Source organism: Terrapene carolina, unplaced genomic scaffold (genome assembly GCF_002925995.2).
Source record: "Terrapene carolina triunguis isolate 2854851 unplaced genomic scaffold, T_m_triunguis-2.0 Scaffold111, whole genome shotgun sequence".
Lineage (NCBI taxonomy): Eukaryota > Metazoa > Chordata > Testudines > Emydidae > Terrapene > Terrapene triunguis.
In genome coordinates, this window is record NW_020664462.1 from 21,014,782 (window position 1) to 21,029,976 (window position 15,195).

The window sequence follows — 15,195 nt, forward strand, 5'->3', positions numbered from 1 at the left end:
AAAAAAAAAAAAAAAAAAAAAAAAAAAAAAAAAAAAAAAAAAAAACAAAAAAAAAAAAAAAAAAAAAAAAAAAAAAAAAAAAAAAAAAAAAAAAGCAAAAAGAATGTTGGGAATCATTAAGAAAGGGACAGATAATAAGACAGAAAATATCATATAGCCTCTATATAAATCCATGGTGCACCCACATCTTGAAGTCTGCATGCAGACGTGGTCGTCCCTTCTCCAAAAAGATATATTGGAATTGGAAAAAGTTCAGAAAAGGGCAACAGAAATGATTAGGGATATGAAATGGCTTCCATAAGAGGGGAGATTAATAGGACTGGGACTTTTCAGCTTGGAAAAGAGACGACTAAGGGGGGATATGACAGAGGTCTATAAAATCATGACTGTTATGGAGAAAGTAAACAAGGAAGTATTATTTACTCCTTCTCGTAACATGCCAACTAGGGGTCACCAAATGAAATTAATAGGCAGCAGGTTTAAAAGAAACAAAAGGAAGTATTTTTTCACACAACGCATAGTCAACCCATGGAACTCCTTACCAGAGGATGGTGTGAAGGCCAAGACTATAACAGGGTTCAAAAAAAGTATTACATAAGTTCATGGAGGATAGGTCCATCAATGGCTATTAGCCAGGATGTACAAGGGTTGTGTCCCTAGCCTCCATTTGCCAGAAGCTGGGAATGAGCAACAGGGGATGGATCACTTGATGATTACCTGTTCTGTTCATTCCCTCAGTGGCACCTATCATTGGCCACTGTCAGAAGACAGGATACTGAGCTAGATGAACCCAGTATGACCCAGAATGGCCGCTCTTATGTTCTTAAGATTTAATGTTTGTTCTAATTTCTGCCTATCAACAGCCACTGAGACAGATATATCATTACTGATAATATAAGAAGCTGATACAATGCAGAATTATTTAGACAGGTCAAGTAAAATGAAAAGTCAATTGGTATTTTCTTCAACTTCTCTCCCATCTAATCTTCTTCCAGATGTAGCAGTGGCTCTATTTCAGTGGACTCTTTATATTCCTTAGTGAAAGATGCTTTTCTAGGTTCTTTTTCTTCTTCCACAGATGTTAGCAAAAATGCACTCTGTTTTCTTTTCCTTGGTACAGTAGGCTCAGTTTGATCTCCTGAGGTTTTCCGTTCCCTCTGTTCCTCTAGCAAATTGATATGGAAATTTTGTTCTTTTTAAGCTTTTTTTTTTCCAATTTGCTGAGTAACAGGAGGCATCCTAAAAATCTCCTAAGGGCTTTGCCAGTTTGCAAAGAGCATTCTGCATTCACTGGTTTGTAGTTGCAATAAAAAAAATTTGGCCTGGTTGCAATTTTCATTTTCTGGCCAATTGGTTTCACTTGTGGTCTTAGCCCTTTAGAATGTTAAATAACTTTTATTGAAAGTGTTATTTTAGTACAATTTAATTGACCCTAGACATGTGCAAACAAGAGTGCAGCTTTGTATTCAATGTAAGTAAAAAGCAATTTTGGTCAGTGGGAACATTCCTATTCCCAGCCTTTTCCATACCTTCAGGGCCCAATCATGCTAGGGTCTGAATGCCTCTTTGGAGGTGCTCAGTACACTCAGTTCCCACTGAAGTCTTCAATCCTAAAGGGGTATCGAGCACTTGTGGGCCACCTGTATGTCCCATGAAGGCCAGTGAAGTCACACTAGGGATAAATGTAACCCATTGTTGATAGACGTGCACAGTGTTTGTGGCCGATCAAGGGGCATGGTAAAAGTGCTACTTGATTCCTGAGCAATGAAATGAATCTACCACAGCGATGGATGCTTAGGTTCCTGTTTGCTATTTTAGTCACAACATAATTAGAACAGTTAAATGAACACCAACAGTTTTACAGCTGTAACTGTCACTGGTCAAAAGGCCATCGCCTAGAGAATACACTCAAACTGCTGAGCCACATGCTATTAACTCTAGAGCATGACATTCCCTTTGTAAATCTCCTCGCCTTTGTCCAGGCTATAGTTGTAGATTCTGGCAGCTGGGCCATGTGAAAAGTCTGCCTAACATAGAAAAAATTGATTTTATCACTGCACAGTAGATTAGTATCAACAAAATGATGTAGAAAGCCTCACTGCATAGAGAGAAAATCTTATTAAATAAAAATCTGGATGCAAATATCTAACTTGCCTTCAATATTATCCAATATTCCAAATCAGAAATTGTTGTTAAATAAAGTTTGCTAAGGCATACCATAGGACACACCAGGAAAAAATCTTTCCTGAGCAGGGGTAGATGACATTGTGGTTAGAATGTTGATGGCCACCTAGAGCTCTAATCTCTGCTAATGCTTTTACCATTGCTACTGCTGGTAAAGCGGAACCAATGGTAACAATGGTGGGAAATTTATATGGGGGGGAAAAAAACCCCACCCTGATACAGACACAACCTAAATTATCTGGCAAATAGTTGAATATGTGAGTTTAAAATGAACTTTCCATGAGGAACTATGCAAAGAGAGCTTGATATCCCCCTCCCAACCCCCAAATCATGGTCAAAACAAAGCCACTGGAAAATGTGAACAGATGCTTATGGAAAAAATGTTTGTAGTTCTAATGTTTAATTTCCCCAAGTACAATCAGTTAATGTATTATACCCTAAACGCTGCAAGGCCATAAAAGCCAGTCCATCTATTGACGTTCCAAGTAATGATGCCCTCTCTTTCCTTTTGCCATTTTTTCGTCTCTAATTCCTTTAATTTGATGGGGAGATGTGTGTGTGTGTGGGGGGGGATTTAATTGCCTGCAACATGTGGATGTTCTTTTCCCTAAAATAGTATGACATTACTAATGTGCTATATTTGTGTCTCAACATTTCAATAAAATTATATATTTTAAAAATTCTTATCAGTTCTGTCCGATTATTTATAACTGCAGTCCACATGCTGCATAATTCATGTTCAAATCATTTGCTGATATGGCAAAGAGTTGCTCTTTATAGCAATTGTTTAAAAGAACAAAATGGGGGTATTTAAGTGGCTAATCATACAGTTTCTCTGGGAAGATATGAGCATTTAAATTACATGCTGATAAACTGATCAGAAAGGAATGCTGGCAGCTAGATATCGTACTAAAAATACAAAACAAAGGAAATGTGCTTTCTCCGCATCTGTGGCATTTATTGAACAAATAATTGTATTTTAAACCCGTGTCATGCCTAAAATCCACCTTTTTTGAAGTGCATTGCTTTCTCAAGGCCCTAATACAATCTGATTGATTAAAACCCAAAGAGTCAAACACAAAAACCTGCAAAAACAGAAAATTAAGGACTGAATCATTTTGCTCTATGCATTTTAGACAGCTAAGAAATATGGGGACTATATCCCCCATTAGTTATGCTGGTTTTTGCTCTAGTGTAATTCAGTTATATAGAGTGCAGTGACTCCTGAGTAGGGCTCGTCTAAAATTTTCCAAGAGATGTGGTCCAATCAGGGATATTGGCCTATAGAAAAAAATGGGAGCATGAGGCACCTGAACTACGTCTCCACTGAGACACCAAAATAAAAATATTTCAGATTTTAACCTACATTTTTTGCTTTTCAGCGGAAATTGCTACTGAAAATTAGAAATTATCCATGGAAAATATACACAAAATCATTTAAAAAAAAATTTTCATCTACCTTTTCCCTGGAAAAAAATCTCTATTTTATGACCAGCTCTACTCCTGATACACATTAAGTGGGAGGACAATCAGACTCAAGAATTTTTTAGATTTCCAAGAGAATTTGGAAAATCAAACAGAAAAGGATTTAAATTTTTTTTTGGCAAATAAATGTGTTGTGTTCACTTCACTGTTATTCAGGAGGTCACATTAGCCCTGATTTGGGAAAGCAACCCTATGCTGGAATCAAGTTTTAGCATATGCTTAAATCATGTTGAAATAAGTGCCTTTTTGAATAGGGATAGACTTAAACACATGCCATTGTTTATTGCTCACACATATTCAGATGATCACCCATTTATTGTTGAAAATGTTCATGAATCCTTAAAAAGTCACAAGTTTTATCATGAAAGATTATTCAGCTAAAAACTTCAACAGAAGTTTGTTATTCATGATTTGCTAGCCTCCTGATTTAAAAAGTATCAGTTTGCAAATACTCCATAGCATCATTTATTTGAATAAACTATTCAGCAACACCTATGAACAGCAAATATATTCATAAAAATCACGACTGGTTTGCAAATGATTCATATACGTAAAAATGGCTAAATATTTAATTGATATTATTCACAGTGAATAAATTATCCAGCTCTTTTCATAGATTATCTCTGGATCATATTGATAGGACACCAGAACTACAGTACATGAGCTCGCCAGTTTTAATTCCAAAATCAAGGAATGCATAAGCTGTTCCCCACAATGCCTGTCTCTCTCTCTTTTTCTCTTGCTTTATTATGAGAGTGGCTTACTCTATGTAAGTTACAATGATCTTGTATGCCACAAGACTTGTATGGAGTGGCAAATACAGAAAAATGAGAGAAAACAGAAGATCCCAAAGAGATTTGCAGTACTTCCTGCTTCTGACCCTGGCCAAAAGTACAGAGGACATGTATAAAGAAAAATATTGGACAAGAAATTTGATCTAAAAGTTCAGATTCTTCAAACAGTTTTTGTGCAAATTTGATTGTGGAAATATGCAAACTGGGTCACTGACCATAGCTATTTAGTCCTGTAAGCCCCACTTCAACCAACCATTTAACCATTTAACCATGTCTCTGTTGACATTTTCATATCTAGACTGGATGCTTTTCTAGAAGATCTGCTTCATTATAATAGGCTATTGGGCTCAATACGGGAATAGCTGGATGAAATTGTATGCCCCATGTTATATAAGAGGTCAAACTAGATGATCTAGTAGGTTCCTTCTGGCCTTAAAATCTATGAATTTATTTGCGTAAGAGCTTGATGAATTGGGTCCTTATTGTGGAAGGGAAAGAACTTTAGAATGCCAGAAGTATCTTCATTTAAAATGTAATTTATGCTTTTTTATCCATTGGCTATTATCATGGTCATTTAAAAACTATTTTATTTTTAGGATTGCATAGTTCCCCTTCCTATTTTGTGCAGTTGTTCAATTCATCATCCTCCCTGAAATGGATAGTGCACCTTTATCATTAACATGCTGTATGTGTCGCCTTACTTGACTTTTACATTATTACTCTAGCTATTACTATACATGCATTATTTATATGGTTGGCTATCAAGGAAAAAAGGCAAGCAATTTACTTGTCAAAACATATTAGAATGCATGACTTTAAATCAAAGTTGCATTGGTTGGTAAAAAGCTATAATAAATGCTCTTTGGCTAATATGTTAGTGTCATGCAGTGGGGATGGTCAATGTATTGACTAAGAAACCTATAATCATTTCTAAGACTCATTGAATAGAACAGCATTTCAGACTATTAGACTTTGCTTTTAATTGTATAATATTAAACCTTAATTTGTGGGCTCTATACTTTTTTCAATAGGTGGGATTCTAGCCTGTACTTTAATGTTAATGTCAGAATAAAACAGGCATTCAGACAGGATGAAAATTACAAACATTATAGAGCGTAATTCTCTAAAAGTGACTTACAAATACAGCCCTGGAGATTTCAGATCCCATCTGAGTGGTACAGGGTTCTCTGCCCTGTAGAGTGAATTCCTCTGAGAAACACTGAGTTCCTGTAAAGAAGACAGTTCCTTCCTGTACGATATAGCTCCTTAATTCTCCTGTTGCAAGATATAAAGATGACCACGATGCTAAAGGAGCACTCAAGGAAGAACAGGCCATTGTAGAAAAGCTAAATAAATTCTTCGCATCCGTCTTCACTGCAGAGGATGATGTCAGGGAGATTCTGATACCTGAACCATTCTTTTTTGGTGACAAATCTGTGGAACTGCCCCAGTGTGAGGTGTCACTAAAGAAAGTTTTGGAACAAATTGATAAATTAAACAGAATAAGCTGGTATTCATCCAAGAATTCTGAAGGAACTCAAATATGATATTGCAGAACTACTAACTGCAGTATGTAACCTCTCACTTAAATCTACCTCTGTATCAGATGACTGGAGGGTAGCTAATGTACTTTTTTTCTCTCTGTGCTGCTACTGCTATACATTTTCTTTGCCCTCAGGCCTCACTTTGCTCCAAGCCTCTTTCCTCTGTATAGGTGCCACTCCCCTTTAGCTTATTTGTTCTGCTTCAAATTCAAGGCCACTTCATTTTGATCCAATTGTCATACATGTGTACTAAATGTATAGCATATCAAGATAAGCATGGAACCCTGTTCTTCAAGCCTTATGCTGCACACTTTAGAGTGTATTGTCCCGAATTCCACTAGTCTCATTAAAACTTCTCTTTTCAGTGTTTGACAGCATGTTCACTATTTCTCCCGACACTGTGTCATGTGGCTGAGGCCTTACATTCAGAGACACAATAAAATAACTTCTTAAAATCCATTGATTAAAGCAAGAACACATGAAGATGGTGCTTGATATATTGAAATACTATTTGAAAGAGAAAAAAGTATGATTCCAGGCAAAGGAGAAAATTGCAAGATTTAGCAGCATTTTATTGTAAAGAGATTGATGGAATCTGTGGGCATATGTAAATAGGTTTAACCAGCGCTTCAGTGAAAACAACCTTGGAGATAACGATAAGGAAAATGCCATCTTCCTCCCATTATGTGGTGCAAGAGACATGAAGTCTGGTTGGATTTTTTGTCTCTCAGTAAACCTGATAAACACAAGAAATTATCCCAAACAGACAGTGACTAAATGCCAACCATTTACAGTAACTGGATTATTATGCTTTAAACAGGTAGAGGGGAAAAAACACATTGTATAGAATGCAGAGTTTATTTTAAACAAGAATGGGAGAACTCTCTGGAGTCACACGATCAAATTGGCTACTAGAATGTTAGCTAAAAATAGAGAGAAACTGCAGGGTGGGTGAGAGAGGCAGGAACAGATGAACTATACAAAGGCCACTTAAATCAGTGGGAGTCTTTCCATTCCCTTCTATGGTCCATGGACTATTAAGCACAGACTACAGAGGACTTTGGACTGAGTGGGAGTCAGGCAATGGGGGCATTAGGTTTCTCATTGATAATTTTAGTGAGATAAAAAACTCAGTAACAAATTCTAAGCCCGCCTAATGCCCTGATTTAAAACCCAGGTGAAATTAGGTGTGACTAATGGAGGCAGTAGACCAACAATACTCTGATCAGGTGTGGGAGTCTACCAAGGTTACTATGAGTGAAGAACATACTACTACTTGCCAGGTGGTCAAACAGCATAAACGTGTACCTGTTGCAAATAGCTTGTGGCCCTCAGAGCCCATGTATGGCTTCCTGAGCCCAGAGTTGCTAGAGGCTCAGTGAGAGATAGGAATATTTATATGGGGAAGTTGTGGAGCAAGATAATCTCAGAATAGGCTCCCCTGAAAACTTGTGAAAGTGAGCATCTTGATGGCAGGGGACTGTGATGTAATTCACTTAGATTGGACCATTTTCCAATTGAAATAGAGAAGAATGACCATTCCTCACCCTGTAGGTGGTGAGTGGGGAATGTGGTGCTGGGATCTAAAAGGATGCCAACGAGGTGATGGACTCTCAGTAGATGGGTAACTGATAAGAGGAGGCAAAAGGAGAGAATCTGACCACACTCCAATAAAATTTTTACCTCGCCCAACTTGTTTCTCTAATATAGATGTAGCCATTTTTAGCACTCAAAGCCTTGCTTCTCTCCAGAAAACAACAATGATCCTCCCCCAAATGGCTGACTCACAAGAGTATGGAGCAGGAACTGTCCCAGGCTTACTTGCTGAAATAGATATTTTTCATTTCTAATTTATGATCCTTATCTTATCTTGTGAAAGGTGGTGCCAGGATGAGAAGTCTAATCATCTTTCTTTTTCAGTGTTGAGACGTTGCTTACCTGCTCGGTCCTTTTTCTTGAAGGCTACTGTCATTTTGCAATCAGCTGCTGTCACTATTTTAAATGGCCACAAAACTATGACTTTCCAGTTGTACCTGTGATAGTAGCACAGAAATTGTCATAGACACGGAAAAGTAGAAATAACAAAAAGACAGCAAGTATATACAGACTATATGTTATTGATTCTACTCTGCCATCACTTTGCAGGCATAACTCCCATTAACAGTAACATTTCGCACTCAGGCATCAGCAGGAAAAGAGACTTTACATGTATAGCTAATAAAGGATCTGACGTTTTATTATCATTGTTAATTGTTTGTATTACAGCAGTGCTCAGAAGCTCCAACCGAGACTGGGGACCCACTGTAATAGGCATTGTACAAACTCATAATAAGATGCAGTTCCTGCCCCAAAGAGTCTACAATCTAAATACACAAAGCAGACCAAGGTGAGAAGGGAAAGAGAGGCAGAGCTATCCGAAATAGATTCAGCTCTCCCAACTCTCAGTTCAGTACCCTCTTAGACCACACTGCCTCACTGTTTTATATAAAGTACACACACATCTGCTTGATTTCTGGGCTCCTGTCATTCCTTTCTTTTTATTTATCAAAATGTTCCACGGTGCCTAATCTTTGATAAAAGCCATACAAGCCTCCTTCACACATTGCTAATGCCAAAAGTTGTAGTTTGGTTACTGTTCAGTGAAGAAGTACCTCACATTTGATCTACAGATTTTCTTAGCAGACGAAACTGGAGATCATGAGTCTATAGACAATACAAAAAAGGATCAAGTCTGCCTCAAACTTTATAAATATACGTTAGCTGGAAGGCTCGGTTATGTAGACTGTGATGAACTTAAGTTCTAAGATTTTAGCAAAGACGAAATTTCTGTGGAAACTGGTCATCTGTCATGGGGTTGATGCCAAAGAGTTCAGAGATTATGGAAACAGTTTGTGAATAGGAGATGTGAATTGGGGAAAAAATGCTTGCTCAAAGGGCGGTGGTGGTGTGGTTTGTGTGTGTGTGTGCATGTGTGTGTGACTGAGTCTGAGGTGATGCAACTGAATAGCTAGACAAATAATGGGGAAATTTTACAGAAAGAAAACTCTTCTGGCTACTGCATCATCTATTCTGTCTTCTCAGTGAAGTTTAGGAAAGATAGAGATTGGTATATATTGACCTGAGGGAATTAAAGAACACTTTTTTTTGTTAATTACAGTCAGTCTTCTCTCTGTTTTACTGAGCGTTTTTAACCCTTTGGGTCTTTGGGGTTTCTTTTATTCTCATGTTATTAATGATTAATGATTAATTATTATTATTATTATTTAGTAGTATTGTACCACCTAGCACAATGGACTAGGAACCCATTGTGATACGCGCTGTACAAATATCTTGGATGTTTGCATTAGTTAAATGTGAGCTGGGTTATACATGACTTTCTTATTTCAGTTATTCCAAACTAGTGTTCTATTGTCTTATGCTCGCATCATCATATGCATACGGTGGACTGCTTATGCTGAGGATGTGGGTGTCCATCTTTCAAAGGGTTTGGTAGTGGTGGTGACAAAGAGCAATTTACACATATTTCCTCTGTTTAAAAACAAGCGAATTTGAAAAAAAATAGAGGATTGTGTTGAAGATTAACACTGACGTGGGCCATTTTTAATTTCTCTACTCACCACCACAATCCAGATGTTTTACAAACATAATTCAAGTATCAATTGCTAAAGAGATTTTCTCTGCAGGATTATTCATATTTTAATATGTGGCACCATTATGAAAGTCACAGTCCTGTATCCGTTACGAAGAGAGTTATTCAATGCCAGTTGTCAACATTTTTGTAAAGTGCAGGCTAGATGGCTCAACACATCAGCCTTATGTCCTGGCTTTGATCAGAGAAAATTAGCTCAGTGGGGATGGTCTCATAGCAGCACTTAGTGCATTTGTCCTCCTCTCAAAGTACCAGACAATTTGGGATTCTTTCAAAAAAAAGCCCAGGATAAAACTATAGTAGGCGTGATGTATGGCTTTGAGGGAGACAGGGAAAGTTGGCTATGCATGATTCTGTGTTATACACTGCATGCAGGGCCGGCTCCAGGCACCAGCCTGGCAAGCAGGTGCTTGGGGTGGCCGTTCCGGAGAGGGGTGGCACATCCAGGTATTCGGCGGCAATTCGGTGGACAGTCCCTCACTCCTGCTCGGAGCGAAGGACCTCCCGCCGAATTGCCGGCGCAGATCGCGATCGCGGCTTTTTTTTCTTTTGGGCTGCTTGGGGCGGCCAAAACCCTGGAGCTGGCCCTGACTGCATGCTTGGGCTGCAGCCATTGCTGTTAATTGTAGTGCACATGAAAGTGAAGGACTAACAATTAAACCTACAATAAAGAAGGGGTAAAAGTCTGGTTTGGTTTGTTCCTTCTGAAAGCAATAAAGATCCATGAAGAACATGATACTACTAAAAATCACTGGCATGTGCTTTTATAGCTGTGAAGTTCTTAATCTAAGGAAATCCCTAATGAGATTGTATTTGGTCCTTAAAGCGCCCTTGTCCTAAAGTATTTTCTGGTTTTGTCTTTAAATGCATTTTTCAGATCAAAATAAAGAACAATTTACAATATTTTACATGTCTCTTGCTCTGTGTTTGTACAGCACCTATACAATGGGGTCTCAATTTTGGTTGGAGCCTGTAGGTGCTATCACTGTACATAATAATATACACCTTGAGCTAGTGGTTGATGTAGAATTTGAGTTCTGATGCAAGCTTCTAAGTGAAAATGCACAGAATAGATCTGTATATGTTAATACTGTTATGTAATGTTTATATCACAGTAGCATCAGGATCAAGACCCTATTATGACAGTTTGTGACGGGGTGTGCACACCCCACACTAGGCAGGAAAGGGTTAATCCCACACTATGGGCGGAGGAATTCCCACCCCTCAGAGTGTGCCGGGCATGCTCCAAATACTGTGCTAGTATAAAGGACTACTAGGCCATGTTGCCCTATACCTGCTATATTGACTGTGGCCACTAGGCCATGCTGCCCTGTCCCTGAGGGTGGCTATATTCACTCTGGCCACTAGGCCACGCTGCCCTGCACTCAAGGGCTGTGGTATTGACTCTGGCCATTAGGTCATGCAGCCAAGAACCCAAGGGCTGCTGCTTTGACTCTGACCATTGGACCTTATTGTGGTGAGGCCCAAGACAATCTGGTAGACTATAACTGCGGTGTTAGCGCACAGAGTCCACCCCGACAGGAGATGTGGTATACATACACTGCTGCACACTTGCTGAATAAACATAGAGGTAGACATCCTTCCCGACCCAAAGAGTTCACAATCTAAGAAGTATACAATTGTATACTATACACTTGCTTTTTTCTTTTAGTTCTGTAATTACATAAATAAATAAATATTGACTTTTCTTAACTCCCCCTTAGCCTAGCCTTTAAATGTTAACTGATGTATTGCAAGTGGCATGGCAGAAGTGGGTCTTGAGAAGGGATTGGAAGGGGAACTGGCTGGGCAAATGTGTTTTGTGTGCCTTGGATGGGAAGCAACAAAGAGTCCTGTGGCACCTTATAGACTAACAGATGTATTGGAGCATAAGCTTTCGTGGGTGAATATGGCATGCATCTGATGAAGTGGGTATTCACCCACGAAAGCTTATGCTCCGATACATCTGTTAGTCTATAAGGTGCCACAGGACTCTTTGTCGCTTTTTACAGATCCAGACTAACACGGCTACCCCTCTGATACTTGGATGGGAAGGACAATGATGGTGTCAGGGAGGCCAGAACAGAGGAGACTGCAGTAATTAAGTGAGGATCTGGTTGAGATTTTTAGCAGTCTGGACAAAAAGAAAAGGTCCAATTTTATAACTGTTACAGAGGAAAAGTTGGTCAAATTTGGAGACTGTATTCAAACGTGTGATGAGAGAGAGGAAAGAGTTGAACATGGCTCCCAGGCTACAAACCTGACTGGCAGGAAATACTGTCGCTATGCCACATTAAAATATGCTGCAAATAAAAGGCTGAATTTATGTATAGATTTGAACATGTCCTCGAATGTTGTTCATAAAGGTCTGAATTAAAACTGAAACTAACTTATGGCCAGATCCTTACCTGGTGTAAATTAATATTTCTCCATGTGGCTCCTAGTCTTGCTCTTTATACCCAGGAATAGCTTGGTACCAGAAAGAATATTGGCTCAATCAGTTAAGCAGGATAAAAGCAGTGCATGACAATCACGGGATGATTAATAGCTCTCAAATGCAAACAGGATAGATAATCGTGTTCACACGACTCATCTTGAACATTCAACTTGATTTCATGCCAATAACTGCTGGCATGATTAACATAGTAAATAAAATAGGTATCAAAGACAATAAATGTAACCTACTTTCAAGTAGAAATCAACCTTTTATATTTTCTGTGGGGGCAATTTTCAAAAGCGCAAATGGTTTTAGGAGCACAATTCCGACTGGAGTCACTGGGAGATGAGTGCCTAGTTGCCAGTCTCTACGATCCCTCTTATCCCTTTACAGGTTTTCAGCTATGGGGATGATTCTGTGCCCTGGAAGCCAATAGGAGTTTTACCATTCACTTCAGTGGGAGCAGGATGGAGACCTGTACGAAGTATACTGGAAAAAAGCATATGTCTTTGCCTTTCCTGATTGTTTAGGATACAGCTATATTCTCTGCTATTATCTCTCTAGCTTCCACTTACATTTTTAATTGTCTAGCTCTTTTTCAGCTCTTTTACAGAGATTATAGAACAATGCCCTGAAATGTTTCCTTAAAAAAGATATTATAGTTTTAAAATATATCTGAAATATCTGTATTTTCCTATGACCTGCCATAGCTTACAAGACAGTCAACCTGAATGCTTTTTTATTAAAGTAGGGCTGTCAATTAATCGCAGTTAACTCACGCGATTAATTCAAAAAAGTTAATCGTGATTTAAAAAATTAATTGCAGCACTGTTAAACAATAGAATACCAATTGAAATTTATTAAATATTTGTGGATGTTTTTCTACATTTTCAAATATATTGATTTCAATTACAACACAAAATACAAAGTGTACAGTATTCACTTTATATTATTTTATTACAAATATTTGCACTGTAAAAATGATAAACAAAAGAAACAGTATTTTTCCATTCACCTCAAACAAGTACTATAGTGCAATCGCTTTATCATAAAAGTGCAACTTACAAATGTAGATTGTTTTTGTTACATAACTGCATGCAAAAACAAAACAGTATAAACTTTAGAACCTACAAGTCCACTCAGTCCTACTTCTTGTTCAGCTAATCGCGAAGACAAACAAGTTTGTTTACATTTATGGGAGATAATGCTGACTGCTTCTTATTTACAATGTCATCTGAAAGTGAGAACAGGCGTTTGCATGGCACTTTTGAAGCCAGCATTGCAAGGTATTTATGTGCCAAATATCCTAAACATTTGTATGCTCCTTCATGCTTTGGCCACCATTCCAGAGGTCATGCTTCAATGCTGATGATGCTCATTAAAAAACAACAACATGTTAATTACATTTGTGACTGAACTCCTTAGTGGAGAATTGTATGGCTCCTGCTCTGTTTTACCCACATTCTGCCATATATTTCATGTTATAACAGTCTCAGATGATGACCCAGCACATGCTGTTCATTTTAAGAACACTTTCACGTCAGATTTGACAAAATGCAAAGAAGGTACCAATGTGAGGTTTCTAAGGATAGATACAGCATTAGACCCAAGGTTTAAGAATCTGAAGTGCCTTCCAAAATCTGAGAGGGATGAGGTGTGGAGCATGCTTTCAGAGGTCTTAAAAGAGCAACACTCTGATGCAGAAACTACAGAACCCGAACCACCAAAAAAGAAAATCAACCTTCTGCTGGTGGCATCTGACTCAGATGATGAAAATGAACATGCGTCGGTCCACTCTGCTTTGGATCGTTATTGAGCAGAACACGTCATCAGCATGGACGCATGTTCTCTGGAATGGTGGTTGAAGCATGAAGAGACATATGAATCTTTAGCCCATCTGGCAGGTAAATATCTTGAAACGCCAGTGCCATGCGAATGCCTTTTCTCACATTCAGGTGACATTGTAAACAAGAAGCAGCATTATCTCCTGCAAATTTAAACAAACGTGTTTGTCTGAGTGATTGGCTGAACAAGAAGTAGGACTGAGTGGACTTGTAGGCTCTAAAGTTTTACACTGTTTTATTTTTGAATGCTGGTTTTGTTTGTTCAGAATTCTACATTTGTAAGTTCAACTTTAATGATAAAGAGATTGCACTACAGTACTTGGAATGGGGGAATTGAAAAATACTATTTATTTTGTCTTTTACAGTGCAAATATTCATAATAAAAATAAATATAAAGTGAGGACTGTTCATTTTGTATTTTATGTTGTAAATAAAATCAATATATTTGAAAATGTAGAAAACATCCAAAAATATTTAAATAAATGGTATTCTATTACTTTTTAACAGTGCGATTAATCGCACGATTAATTGCACGATTAATCACAATTAATTTAAATCGCACAATTAATCACAATTATTTTTTTTAATCGCTTGACAGCCCTAATTTAAAGTTTGTTTTAAAAATGTGCTCACAGGCTGCCTACAGAATGTTCATACAGATCATTTTTGCAAGTTTCACTGCAGAAATGGATTTACAATTCAGTAATAAATCCCTGGAAACAGGTATAAAGAAAACACCTACATAACTTTAACTACAGTTATATGAATGGGGTTATTAAAATTATTTCATGATAAAAGGTTTTGCTAGGCTGCATAAATAATGTAGTGTTATATTATTATGTACTATCTGTACTGTGGTACTGACTAGCAACCATAGTCCTGGACCAAGATCCCATTGTCCTCAGTGTTGTAAAGCACAGACCTCAAAACATATAGTGGACTAAAACTTTATCCCAAACAACAGAAAATTAAATCATGTGTAGGGAAAATTATAAAACTATATACATACAAGAATGAGATATATTGTAAAGGAGATAATGCCTTGTAGTTAATAAATTATTTTTCTGTACAATGATCCTTAGGATTTCTCATTTTTATTTTATACCTTGCTATTTAACCATTTACCTCTTGCAATCTTGCCAAGTAGGTCATTCTCCAAACTTGAATGCTAGGAATTCTTGATAAAAATATATTTTCCTGCGAGGATTTATAACATAATTTTAGCTAATTTTGCCTGGTGTTTTGCTCCACATGTTAT